This window comes from Lissotriton vulgaris, chromosome 10, assembly GCF_964263255.1.
Source record: "Lissotriton vulgaris chromosome 10, aLisVul1.2, whole genome shotgun sequence".
Lineage (NCBI taxonomy): Eukaryota > Metazoa > Chordata > Amphibia > Caudata > Salamandridae > Lissotriton > Lissotriton vulgaris.
Window position 1 is genome coordinate 945,305,519 of NC_141698.1, and position 14,305 is coordinate 945,319,823.

Here is a 14,305-nt window from a genome sequence, read left to right on the forward strand (position 1 = left end):
GGACAAGTCATTAGTTAATTTTCCATAATTAGTTAACAATAGTTCCTTAATGTAAATACATTGAAGAAGAGCATACACAATTTCAAACCATTCTCGTAAATAGGGTAAACATTTCAAAACCTATTACATTGCAATTTGTACCAGAACATAAGCATTGAATGCGATTGTGTTTGTTTGTGAGAAGGTTAAGAATGCACTGAACTCAATTTACTCATGCATGGGTTGATTCTCCAATTAAGATGCCGCCCTCAATTTTCTTGAACTTACTATACCATGTTAAAGTACTGGAGCAGGTAATGGAGAACACCACCACTGCAAGGTCTGCAGAATCTTATTATATTCTGCTATAATGCTCACATTGTTAGAAGTTATTGAAAGAGGATAAGCTGGTGGTGGTGTAGATTCCTAGATGATCTTGGGGCTGTGCTGCAGCTCAAGAAAAAAACATTGATCCGATTTAACCTGCGTGCTGCCTTTGATATGGTGGACAACAAGTCATTAGGCTAAGACAACAACATGTAGGAGAAAATCACATAGGACTCGCTTGAGCAGATACATTTTTGACCCAGGCGAGATCAGAAACTGGCGATCCCACTTTTTAAGTTACCTTTTGCAATTACCAAATGCGAGCCCCTCAGGACTTTGAAAAACTTCCTCTTATTGCAATGTGTATCTGCATCCTCTGGTGAAAGTCACTGAACTGTTTCCTGTTCATATATATGTTTATGCCAGATATACCAAACTTCTGTTGAAATTGAAGGCATCACCAATTGAGTCACAACTTCTCCAATTTTCCGAAGCCTATCTTGAGGCCAGGCGTCAAACTGTCTACCTTCCCCCATATGTTGGTATATAAGTATTGAGTCAAGGTGTCCCACAGGGATCTGCGCTTAGTATGATCTTATTCATTATCTATATTTGCCCTCTGACTGTAGTGATTATGTAGCTGGGTGTCTCATGCATGACCTATGATGATGATGCTTAGCTAATCATAGCCTTTGACAAACCAGGGATGCTGTCCTGGATATATTCCAACCATATATGTCCTCTGTTACCTCCTGCCTGCAACACAATGCTTTAAAATCTAATTCAGACAAAATATAGGTACTTTGGTTTTTGAATTGCCTGCTGACTAGAAATTTTCCATCTCTATTTTGACTTCCTTTTTCTGCTAAGTCTGTAAAAAAACCTAGGCCTCTATTTGAAGGATAATCTGCCCTAGAATTAACACGCCAACCATCTAATGGCAACCTACTTCCATCTATTGAGGGCACTGAGAAACACTGTTGTAATTCCTCCCTCACAGTTTTACAAGATTGTGGTTCAAACCAAGATCCTTAGTACTAGTTTGCTTAGGCTATTGTAATTCCATGTTGTTAAAGATCCCATCTGTCATGTTGAAAATGCTTCAGCATATCCCAAACTCAGAGGCCAAATTAGCCTTAGCACTCCCTAAATATGCCTTTGGCTTCTGCTGCTCTTGACCGGTCCACTGGTTTCTGTGGTAAAGAGGGTCGCATTTAATTCCCTCTGCTTGGTCCTCAGGGCTATTCATCACTCTGGTCCTCTTTATTTGAGAAATAAAATGCATTTTTACATTCCTAGTCACTCACTTTCATCTCAGGATGGTTGCCTCTTATGTATTCCTAAAATTGGGCAAGCGCGATCAGGAGGCAGAAGATTTTCGGTGGATAACATGCCTATATTACTTCAAAGTAGGAAAGGCATGAAGACCTGGCTCTATGTGTAGTAATATTGCCCCTCGGTGTCCTTGCTGTTGCAAGGTCTGGACCCCTAAGTTTGTGGCAATCTCATCTAAATTATTATGGTGTGAATTTTCTTTTCTGAGCTCGGACACCTCTCCGTTATTTGCATGATTAACACATTTTTGTAACATAACATAACAGTTATTTATGTGCTGAATACGTTTTACAAAAGGAGTTATCAGCCGGATCAGATTGTATGTGGTGTGGCATTACTGCACCTGGCTTTCCTGGGTAGAGTAATCCCACATTTCTTACTGGTGGCAAATCCTGCAGGTTACACCTATAGGAATGTGTCCTCTCCAATGCTTTTAGTTACAGGCTGACATGCAGGATCATTGTGGTCACCCCTGCATGTTATTGCCCACACGATAGTCGACTGCAGATAGCTACTGGTGCTCCCCCTAGTATTTTCAATAACCCCAGTATTAGTAATGCCATAATGAGGGATAACACAGATTTTGACTGACTCTTACGTGCAGCAACTATAAAGTTTCCATGTAATCCACAGCCTATGCTACTTACTTAAAAACAATATCTAGGAGATACATCTACCTACCAGCTGCAACCTCCTCAAACCACTGCTTCATTGGAAAACCTCCACATGCTTTGCTACCTAGAATCACCCAATTCCTATTCCCTCCTACGTATATGGGCAGTCATTTCCATATATTTAACTATTTGTTTTATATTGCACTGTTTCACCTGTTCGACGTTACAGCTTGTTCCCTATAAGAGTGCCCTACGGGTTAAGGAGAAGCTCACCCTTGCAGCAACAAAGTACCAATGGGATTATTGGAGACAGGAAGTAGAGACGGCGGATTTGAAGTTCCCGCCAAATGACTACTGACATAGCTTAGCTCACAGCTCAGTGAGGATCCGTTTGAATGGGCCTCAATTGGTTTCTGTACCGGCATGAGGGTAGTCAGAGAAAAATAATAAATAATTTCAGATTTCTTAATAAACAAGAAAAATGTATATCACTGATGAATAATTGAACATAAGCAACTGAGTGTAGAACATCATAGGTAGGTATCAGTGTATAGTTAATCGGCACCCAATTAGTCTCAGAACTGTTAGGAAAAATGCGAACGGAGCAACTGAAAGTGAAAAAATGTTAATACACATTCTAAAAGGAAGAATGTCACATAAGGTGATCTTTGACACGTGCTTTATATAGCTCCATAAAAGCAATTACAAGTGAACTGCCTATAAATTGTCATAAAGTTTAGAGTACTCTATCATAGGGAACCAAGCTAGGCCCTCCCCATTAATGGTCTCTTTTAGTAAACAGCATGTTTTGCTCTGATGGAGAATGGTGTTTTCTTGGCTAAGCGGGGTCGGCGGGGTCGGCGGGGTCTGACATCAGCGTTTTGCGATCCTTTGCGCATGAACTGCAATTTCTAAGTTAGTCACTAGTCAGTGGCTGCTGCTAGCAGTGAAAAGTGGTGGGGCAGCATGAGTAACAATAATAAAAACAATAAAAGAAACCTTACCTGCTACCTCGCCGCCTCAGTGCTCTTTTGGTCCTGATGGGCAGGCTCCCAGTCTCCCTTGCGCAAATCCAGACTTTGCTCTCTGGTAATGCTATTATCCAGCATGAAAGAAGAGCTGGGATTGGCTGGAGCAGGCTGGTTTCATGCCCCTGCCCCTGCCTGCTGTTCTCCATGCAACAGCCTCGAGATATGTAAATCTGTATGCCGGTTTGACCATCCTACAACAGCAATCCAAACCGACATGCACATTTGAAGTGCCCACAACTCCTCCTCCATGATTGCTTCTGTCAGAGGATGGCCCCACCTCCAAGTCTTAGCTCCGACTCCGTCATGAAAATTAAAATGAAAATAAAATTGCTTTATTATCATTTTATTTTACATGATGTTTTCACCAACTGGCTCAAGCAATGGGACAACGCTAATCTGCTATAACGGACCAGCACCGCTGAAGCTAGCAACATAGTGGGCTGCAGAGTCAATTTGAAGGTATTACATTGTGCTTGATGGCATCAGAGATATCCCACCCTGCCTAACTCTATTCTCTCATGGGTAAATGTTGTATATTTGTACTTCCCTTCAATATGTTTCCTTGGTGTCTGTAGTCCTTTCTTAGTGTTCCTATCTTACCAATCTCCCATAGTACCTAAAAGTGTTCTATCTAGTATGTGAAGATTTTAGCCTTGGCAGTTGATGGTCTGGTCAGCTGTGAGGTTTACTGCTCTGCTGTACTATCTTAATAAATCTATCTTAATAACTTGAAGACGTGTCCTGCTGCCTACCTAATCTACTTACAACATTTTGGCGACATTCTGCGCTGACCAGACCAGAGGAGTAGAACAGGAAGATCAGCGCAGCACGAGCAAGACCTCACAAACAAGAACCCACCTAACTACGGCCAGTAACAAGAAGGAAAGCACGTAAAAATCTTCGTAACGCAAGAAAGCCCGTAGAAATTAGCCGCAATTTACAAGTAAAAATAAACCTAAGAAGTTTAAGACAGCGATTTAAGAAGAATGTAGCTGCGTGAAACACAGAAATCCAAACAAGACATTGTCCCACTTCAGCAGTAATCTTGAGGTAATTAAATTGTAATCGCTAAGAAAATCTCCTATAAGAAAAGAAGCTGGTAAACAGTAAGGCTTACAACTGCTAAGACAGCAACACGCCAACCATGGAGAAAAATAAACTAGAATTTATCAAGAAACCTTTCCACCATTTTTCAATCTTCAACTATGAACTCTTGCCATTTATGAAATATTAGCAGGCAAGCAAGTCATCTCATCAAAAGAATATTGACTCAATCATAAAGGTCAGTAAAGTTGTTAGCAAGCGTGAGAGTGCATGTTCAATGGTAATGGATAACATATAAAGCTAGTGCTTTCACAAAGTTTACTGGATTATTTTGAGTCAACGCATGTATGGAACAGCTTGCAGTGACTCCCTTGCCGTTGGTGCGCAGTGAGATCCTTCTCCTAGGCGCTCCTTTGTGGTTTGATGACGTCTTAGAATCACCTTGGGGTCTAGTAGAGAGGCTGCGCCTTCTGTGTTCCAGTGTTTAGCTGGAGAGGAGAGCAACCTGAAAGGTCACGACGGTCAGCAACGTGAAACGTCAAGTAACGTCGAGCATCCATTTTGTGACTTTGCTTCTTTCGGGGAAACGGCCTCTACAACGAAGCCGTTTCCACGAAATCATTTACCACGCATGCACTACAACGCGTGCGTGGTTACAACGAAAGGGTTTACCACGCATACCTTTACTACGAAATACGTAGTAAAGGCATGTGTGGTAAATGAAAAGAAAAACGAAGGGGGGTTTGGGGGGTCTCCCCCATAAAAAAAAATAAAGGTCTGGGATAAAAAGGGGGGCTGGGGGGGTCTCCCCCCCAAAAAAACAAAACTAACCTGAGGAGCCGACGAAAAAGCCGAAACCGAAGCTGAAGCAATCAACGTCGTTAGGGAGGAAACGGAAAGTAACTTCCGCTTCCTCTTAACGACGTACGACCGACGAAACCAGAGAAGATGGAGGGAAGGCGAGTTAAAAGGTAAGGGGTATTTTAGAAAAATACATATATATATATTAAGGGTTAAGGGTAAATATAAGGAGTGAGGCTGAGGGAATGTAAGTGGAGAGTTTTAACCTTTATCAAGAGTATGCCCTCACCATGCATACATTTACAACAAAAAACGGTGTAAATGTATGCGTGGTAAAGGAATATTCGAGGTAAAGGTTAAGCGTGGAAAACGAATTCTGTTGTAACACATGCGTGGTAAAGGCATGCGTTGCAACGGAATTCGTTGTAACGTCATACATTCTTCTTTCGCATTCTTCGTTTCCGTGGTGACGCATGTTGTTGATCAGCTTGTGACTGCCTACACGAAGCCAAAGTTCATTACATCGCATCGGATGTTATATCAACATTACTTTCCACTCACTCCTTAAAAAAAAAAAAGGGTGAGTGCAGCACGAACATTTCCCTTTCAATGCGCATTTGTTAGTTGAGAAGGAGAAAGAATGCAGCGTTTTGATCCGTTAATGAAGAAAAACATATGTGTTAAAGGAACAGAACAAGGTAATTTCTTTTACATCGTAAAAGTATGTGTATTTATAGGCAGTATCTTTAGCAAATTTTGAACAATAGCGCCATCTTGTGGAGTTTTGTAGTATGTTAGTGGCAATGTATAATGACAGTTATTCACCAGCGATGAAAACTTATCTTGTAGCTAAACTAATTTATCTTCGTGATACTTATCGGCATATACCACAACAGTGCCTTGTCAACGATAAAAAAATAAAAAGGTCAATTCAATTTTGTGATTGTGGCACAGATAAGCTTTAAGGAGAGCCCATGACTATAACATGAATTGAAATGTCACACTATAGCTCTCCATGTGAAGGCCAGAACAAAACTCAGGCGGTACCAGTGAAGTGTAAGCAAAATTTGAATTAAAAAAAAAAAAGTCCTGCCCCTTTCCCTGGAGTTTATGCTTGTAGAGACTTAAGTGCATACTGTTATTAAGCATCAATGGGATGTATGAAAACAGTTTTAGCGGCATAGCGGAAAAACCCATTGCAGCGCATAAATACTCCCATGCACAAATACTGCCAGTTCAGAACAAGGAAAGTTTCCCTAGACCTATATGGTGAGTCCTGTGGTCAAAGGGGGGGTAAAGGGCCCAGAATGGGCAGTGCATGAAGTTAGCAGTGGGCAAAGTCCCAAAACCACGATGTAGAGCTGGAACAGAGATCTCACAAAGGTGACAATGTCCCAGAGGAAAAGTAGTGGACAAGGGTTCCAAAAGGAGACAAATGTCCCAGAAAAAAAGTGAACAAAGTTTTCAGAAGGAGACAAGGATCCCAGAGAAAATAAAAAGTGATCAAGGGTTCCAACCTGTCCAGAAGGGGACAACATATGTCCCAGAATCAATATCGGTAGAGGACAAAGGACGTCCCAGGACCGGAAGGGGACGAAGGTCCCAGGATTCGAACCAGGAGAGGACAAAGGATGTCCCAGGACCGGAAGAGGACAAAGGTCCCACAATCCATACCAGGAGTGGACAAAGGGTGTCCCAGGACCGGGAGAGTTCACGACCAAGATTCGTGACAGACAACAGTTCCAGTACCACAACAGGAAAAGTTGTGACAAGGTGGTTCTCCGAGTTGGGATAAATGTTCCGTGTTTTGAATCAGGCTTATAGCCCACAGTACTGAGACAGTTTGTCCACAAAAGAAATAACATTCATAAGGGAACTTAGTGGCTCGAATTACAACCAGAGGCCCACAACCCGAGGAAAAGATCCAGAACCTAGAAACCTGGTCCAGAACTTGATTTTGGACTGTAAGAGAACTTTTTGAGCCTTGGAGGCACTTGTTGAACTGTTTTACCTTCAACAATGAGCGGGAAGCCACGGAAGACAAAGACTGATCGGAGGAAGTAAACTGTCTGTTCCCGTTTATGCTGGCCACAATGACGGATTTTAGAGAGTAGACTGTCTCTTTTTGTTTTTTTCTTTGTCAATCTAAGGGGAGAAGGTGGTCATCATGATCTTCATGTTGATCCTCGTTTTGATTCTGTCCCTTTGCCTTCGTGATCTAGAAGTTTAAGAGGTTGCTCACTTCCTATCTGTTATATGTTTTCTTCTTCGTGTTTCCATACTTTAACTCTTACTATTTGTTTGAGTCTTCCATTTGAGTTTTATTTGTAAAGGGAGAAGATATGTTGTATATTTGTACTTCCCTTCAATATGGCTCCTTGGTGTCGGTAGTCTGTTCTTAGTGTTCCTATCTTACCAATCTCCCATAGTACCTAAGAGTGTTCTATCTAGTATGTGAAGATTCCAGCCTTGGCAGTTGATGGTCTAGTCAGCTGTGAGGTTTACTGCTCTGCTGTACTATCTTAATAAATCTATCTTAATAACTTGAAGATGTGTCCTGCTGCCTACCTAATCTACTTGCAACAGTGAACCCTAAACGTTTTATCGTTCCTTTATTGCACTCATACAAATGGGGAAGTGCTCAGGGCCCTGTGTTACTTTGTCTCACATGCTCTCTCCAAACAGGGGATTACATTTTAAAACTAATATCACAGCAATTTACCAGGATAGCACGCATAAACTCCAAATCTAACCATTTGGGAAAAATCTATGCACTCCAATAATCCCGTCGGTAATTTGTTGCTGCAAGGGTGAGCTTCTCCTTAACCTGTAGGACACTCTTATAGGGAACAATCTGTAACATCGAAAAGGTGAAACAATAAAAAACAAAAACAACACTATAGACAAATTTAGACATTTATGTTGGTTCCAACAGCAGCAGAGAATAAACTATACCTCGCAATGCATGATCTAAGAACCATATAGGTCAGCAGACCTTACATTTCAAAGAAAATTGATTAGCGACAAACAATCTACACACAACAGCAGAAGGCAGAATTACACCAGCACATTCAACTAGACACAACATTCAAACACCCACATTACCTTAGTCCTCCCTTCACCCATCCACTTCCAAAATAATGGATTACGTTGGCCTAAGTTTTGATGATGACACCATAGCATGGTTTATAAGAGCACCATCATTGCTTACTGTGGAAGAAAATTCGGCATCAGGGAGTAAGACTGAGGATTGAAAGGTTTTGGCAGCCCTTAGGAAACAACAGGTGAAGACAACACTCCATGATTCTATTTCAACAGAATATTTGAGGGCTAATATAGCCCCCAATGGGTTACTGGTCACCCTGACCCCCAGAACTTTCCTAGAAGATATCATAATTTATCGGGAGTGGTCCAAAATCGTGTGGAAATGCACATGTGACTGGCCAGTCCTTATTATTAACACTGTGAAGTGCCATTCCGATGCGCTCCTGATTGAGATGACAGTAGCAGAGAATGCCCTCAATCAGAACGGGCATTACAATCGCAGCTTTCAAAACCCGACCAGTGGAAATAAATGAAGAAATGAACGAGCACAAAGAGTATCTCACCCAACCGAAGATTAACAAACTACAAAAGTATGTGAAATGGTTCGACAGAGAGAAGATATATCCTAATATTAAATAAGAATACTGGGCCGTGGCTAATGATACTTCCTCAGAAGAGGGCTCGGTCAGTTTCTCCAGAAGATCTGGTTCAGCGAGCAGAGATTCCAGCTATGAAAGTAGGAGTAACTTCAACAGACAGAGGGGACATTTCATCAACCATCCTCCCCCCCCTTTACCAAATTACCCGAACCAGCCTTACCAAACTAATCTATATACTGGCCCATGGATGGGACCACCCCCAATGTGGAATATACAACAAGGTCACCCACAACCATTCCCTTCCTACCAACAGTTCTCGAACCCCCATTTTTTCAACACAGGGAGGGAAGAAAAAAAGGAGGAAGAAGAGGACCCAACAAGAACTTACACTGGCAGGAACTCGAGGCTCAGATGTTACTGAGGAGCAAAAGAACAAGACCAAAACACTCGTAGTCAATCTATCTTCATTTCAGCTCAACAATGATGAAACAGCATTTTGGAAAAGAGCCTTGACTTTGTCCCCACACCAAGGAAAGACCCCTTTCACCTTAGTCTGGAATTACATTAATTCTTCTGGAAAATAAGACTACGTGCCTTCTTCCAAGACAAATCACATACCCCAGAAGAGGGCACCGGATTACAAAAACGATTCAGATTTATGCCTCCATCATTCAGCACTTTTGAGCAAGCTGTCCTGAAGGATGGGGAACTCACGAGGGGGCACGATCCTTTCAACAATATGTCCAAACATGAAAAAATCTACTGAAAGGGATAAAAGACGACCTAACCCTTGTTGTGAAACCAGCGGACAAGGTGGCGCCATAGTCCTACACGATGTGAGTATCTACAACAACGAATGTCGACGTCAACTCGCTGATACCCGGTACTACCTTCCCACTGACACAGATCCTACGGAATAACTTACCATTCAAATCAAAGGACTCATCAATAAAGCTGAGACTGAAGGATGGATCACAAGACATGAAGACAGTTTCTGCTGAACAAGCAACCACGCATACCCTACTTCTACACCCTTTCGAAGATCCATAAGGGTACCAACCCTCCACCAGGACAACCCATTGTCTTCGGTATCGATTCGCTTTTGGAACCTCTCAGCAAGTTGTGGGATTTTTTTACTCAGACATACCGGAAAGAAACAACTGATGTGTTGAATCTCATAAAGGCTTTTCCATAACCTGAGAAGATTGATTTTCTAGTAACCTTGGATGTCAAAGCCTTATATACAAACATTCCTCAAGACGCCACTCTAGCAGTCCTGGAGACTATCCTGATGACGGAGAACCCATGGACATGGAAGACTCCGGTCTCCTTCATTGTAGAGTGTGCCGCTCTGGTCCTCAAAGAGAACTTCTTTGAATTTCAATGCCAACTTTATCATCAAGTACAGGGGACTTGCATGGGAAGTACTTTTGCTCCAAGCCTTGCATGTCTCTACTTATCTACCTTTGGAAGCACCTACATTGACAGTGATGACAACCCCTTCCATAATAACATACTTCTTTGGTGTCGTTATATAGATGAAATCTTGCTTTTTTGGCACAGGGTTTCCGAAACATGTAAATAGTTTTGATACTGGATGAACACTATGGATCAGTTTTTTAAATTCGCCAGTACCATCTCAGAGGAATCCATATCATCTCTTGACTTTTCTAACTCTGTCAAGGATGGACAGTTGCTCATGAACAACTGTAAGAAACTCACCGACAGGAACGGCCTATTACTGTATGACAGCCATCACCTAAAATCCCTCATGGTCAACTTACATGTACGCCAGTTTCTGCACTTACGGAGAAATTGTAACACAATCACTGAATATGATAATCAGGCATCCACACTCTGATCCTACCTAATGTATCTCCACTATGCACCCAGATTGATACAACAGGCATACAAAAGAGCAAAAACAACTATAGGGATAGTCTTTTATAGAGTAGAGAGATGCCACCCACTGACACACTCACATGTGTTACAACCTTCACCCCCACTTCTAATAAGATTCAGAAATTAATCATAAAGCATTGTGCTATCCTTAATACAGTACCATAGAGGTTGGACCAGCCCCCCTTTTTTTGCGTACAAACAAACACAAAACCTTAAGGACATGCTTGTACACACACGTCCATGTGCCCCTTATGAAACCCAGACAACTCTGTGGGGCCTTCCACGAGGAGAGGGACATTACCCGTGCAGATCATGCACTTTTTTTTCCATTCACAGAAACCACAACGAATATAGACCTGGGCCTTCAAAAACCAAGGGAGCAGAGACAACACACTAACTGCAACACCAGAAACTGTGTTTACTTGATTAAATACCCATGCCACCTCCACTATGTGGATTACAAGACCTACAAAGACACAAACCAGTGAACACCACTTCATGATACGCTGCAAGAAAGCCAATAGCAAAATGTGTTCATTCTCTCAGAGCTCAACCACACGACCGACAGCCTACGTTGGACCATCATAGAAAGCAATCAGAGGTGGACAGCCAGCACCCTCTTTGCACATGAACAACAATGGGTGTGTCGATTGAGGTCACACACACAAGGTCTCAACGATGATATACCATGGGCTGAATTTATTACATAAGCTTACACCTTCGGACCCACTGGAATACTAACTCAGGCACTTCCATCATCGCACCTTATTATGCAAGGGAAGGTTCATGAATACAATTACTAAAGGTATGATACACCCTCCCTCAAAACCCCATGGAGATTCTATCCATCCGTCATACAGTATGGGAATATATATTTATGTGACCCACCGTTGTATTATAGCCTTTCCAAGATGGCCCGAGCACAAATAATGATCACCCATTGTGCCAAACATTCAGGTCGGGATATCATCTATTAACACCACCCCATTTTTTAATACAAACTAGCCATTCACAATGTTACCATACAGGTGTCAATCCCATGGCAAAGTGGTTTAGTTCCACATAGAAACCAGGTTCTGAAAACTTCATGTGGAAAGGTCTTAACTTGTTTTATAACCAAGCTCTCCCTTTTCATAAACCAGCCATTCATGATGTTATCGTACCAGCTAGTCTAGCCATTCCCAAGATGGCCACCAAAATCAACAGCGAGAGCCCGCTGCGGCCCTGTGACCCCTTCAGGTCATGTCACTTCCGCCAGTCGTCCCGATGCGGGGACCTCTTTAGTTTCCTTTACCGCCTTCCTCCTTTTAAACCGGCACCTCCCGCCACTCCCATACCGGCGGTGAGCAGACACGGGCAGGTTTGAATGCAATACTGCAGAAGGTCAATGTGAGTACATAACCTTTACTCCACTCTACCGCTGGTTGCAAGTGAGACGCTGCCTCTCTGACTACGGAACAGATGTGGCCCCCTACACTGCAATACATTCTCAATTTGCTTCCTCAACCTAGATAACCTTTTCAGACACCTGCTTTCCCCGTTGAGGCATCCCTGTATACTGTGAGGGATAAGCGCTGAGCATTTTTTAAGATCCACGACACCCTTAACTCAGGGAGTAGTTCTGGTAAATTCTATGCAATGCATTTCTACAACACCTTACTATGAAACTTGAAAGCAACACAATGCCATGCCTTTGCATTTATGCACTATATCTCAATTTCTGTATAGTTGTTCGTATAATTTAGGTTTTTAACTAAAATGTGAATCATGTCTAATGTTACCACCCACCACCACCTCCTTACCATGTCTTATTATTTACTTCTACAGGTTGGAATAACATGTATGAGTGGTTCAAAAAGACTGTTCAGAGACAACAACAAACCACTCACCTGACTCAGGTTTATATAACAGGGTGTATTATCTCTTTTTGACCCGTGCTTTTTATTCCACACTTATCACTGTTCTTTTGGTGCTGACGAAATGCCAAGGATCCAGACGGGGCCATTAGGGTGTGAAACTTGTCAACCCCACAACCTTTATCACCTCTCACTTTCTGGAAATTGAGCTGACCCCCCTCATTGTAGTAAGGTTTCAGAGTTCCTGTTCCCTGTTGTTAACAATACGGAACAGACCCAAGAATAAATATTACTACGGATACCATTAAATTATTTTTAATTCTGCTTCATTTTCCCCTAACACCAGCACTCACCATTACGGTGTTCTTCCGAAACGATTTCTGCTAAAGAGCTCTCTTGCGGGCCCGTGGGGGACTGCAGCACCAACCCCACGAGGAGCAAAACACCCTATGATGAAGCATGACACCTTAAAGGATGTGTGAGGCCAACTCTTCAAATTCAAGGAATCTCCCTGCTACAAACATTGTTTTTATCCAACCTGACACTCTTCTGTTTAGATGGACTACTACCGATCATCTTCTGTATCTATACTCTTGGAGGCCAATCAGGGAAGCATCCCTCAGTAGGAACAGTGACCCTCCAGTGATTTCTACAACTTTAGTAGAAACATGGGAGCACAGCCCAGACGCACAAAGACAACTAACTCCAGAACTGATCCACAGTAGCCTTGTAAAACTATTATCAATTCCAGAAAATACACATGCTGATACTGAAAACACTTAACAGTCTGTTTTCTCATATTTATTGACTTGTAACTATGATATCCAACTTTCTTTTTTACGTAATCTTTAAATGTAATTGGGAAACAGCATTTTCGACATAACTTGCTGAATGGAAAATTTGTGGGTCAAAAATGAGACTCTGGCACATTGTACAATCAGGCGCCCATTGTAACACCTTACATATTTCATATTAAAATATGACCATTGCTACCATATTGACATAATGGACCTGTTATAATATACAACAAGGTTACTAGAGTGGCTTGTGGCTTGGGAGGAGTGTGGCTAAATGGTTAGAGCGGTACAAAAGGGGGTGGTGATGGACGGAGCATCTGAATCAATCAAACACTCACACCCAGTCAAAAGATCTGGGTTTAATCCATCACCGTTCTTTAGCCCACTTTACCACCCCAGTTCAGACATGGCTATATGCAAATCAGTCTGACCCTGTGCCTCATAGGAACAGTCCAGCCCGAACTGCCAAGCCATGTCTTCCCTGGACCGGAAACAAGCTTCCGAGGACCGGTTTCTGGCATTCCAGCCGTCTTCAGCCCGGCTTGCTTGAATCCAGTGGCAAGGTGAGCAAGGGACTCATGTCTGAGCATACCCTGCCACACTTATGGCGGCCCATCACCGTTCTTTAGCCCACTCTGCCACCCCAGTTCAGACATGGCTATATGCAAATCAGTCTGACCCTGTGCCTCATGGGAACAGTCCAGCCCGAACTCCCAAGCCAAGTCTTCCCTGGACCGGAAACAAGCTTCCGAGGACCGGTTTCTGGCATTCCAGCCGTCTTCAGCCCGGCTTGCTTGAATCCAGTGGCAAAGTGAGCAAGGGACTCACGTCTGAGCATACCCTGCTCAGACGTGAGTCCCTTGCTCACTTTGCCACTGGATTCAGCTTGTTTCCGGTCCAGGGAAGGCATGGCTTGGCAGTTCGGGCTGGACTGTTCCCATGATGCACAGGGTCAGACTGATTTGCATATAGCCA

The 14,305-nt window shown here is 42.7% G+C and overlaps 1 protein-coding gene across 3 annotated transcripts in view; it reads right to left on the bottom strand.

Annotated features, from left to right (window-relative positions):
- Positions 1-14,305, bottom strand: part of PPP1R9A (protein phosphatase 1 regulatory subunit 9A) — a 782,694-nt gene that overhangs the window by 241,190 nt on the left and 527,199 nt on the right. The window lies entirely within an intron of this gene.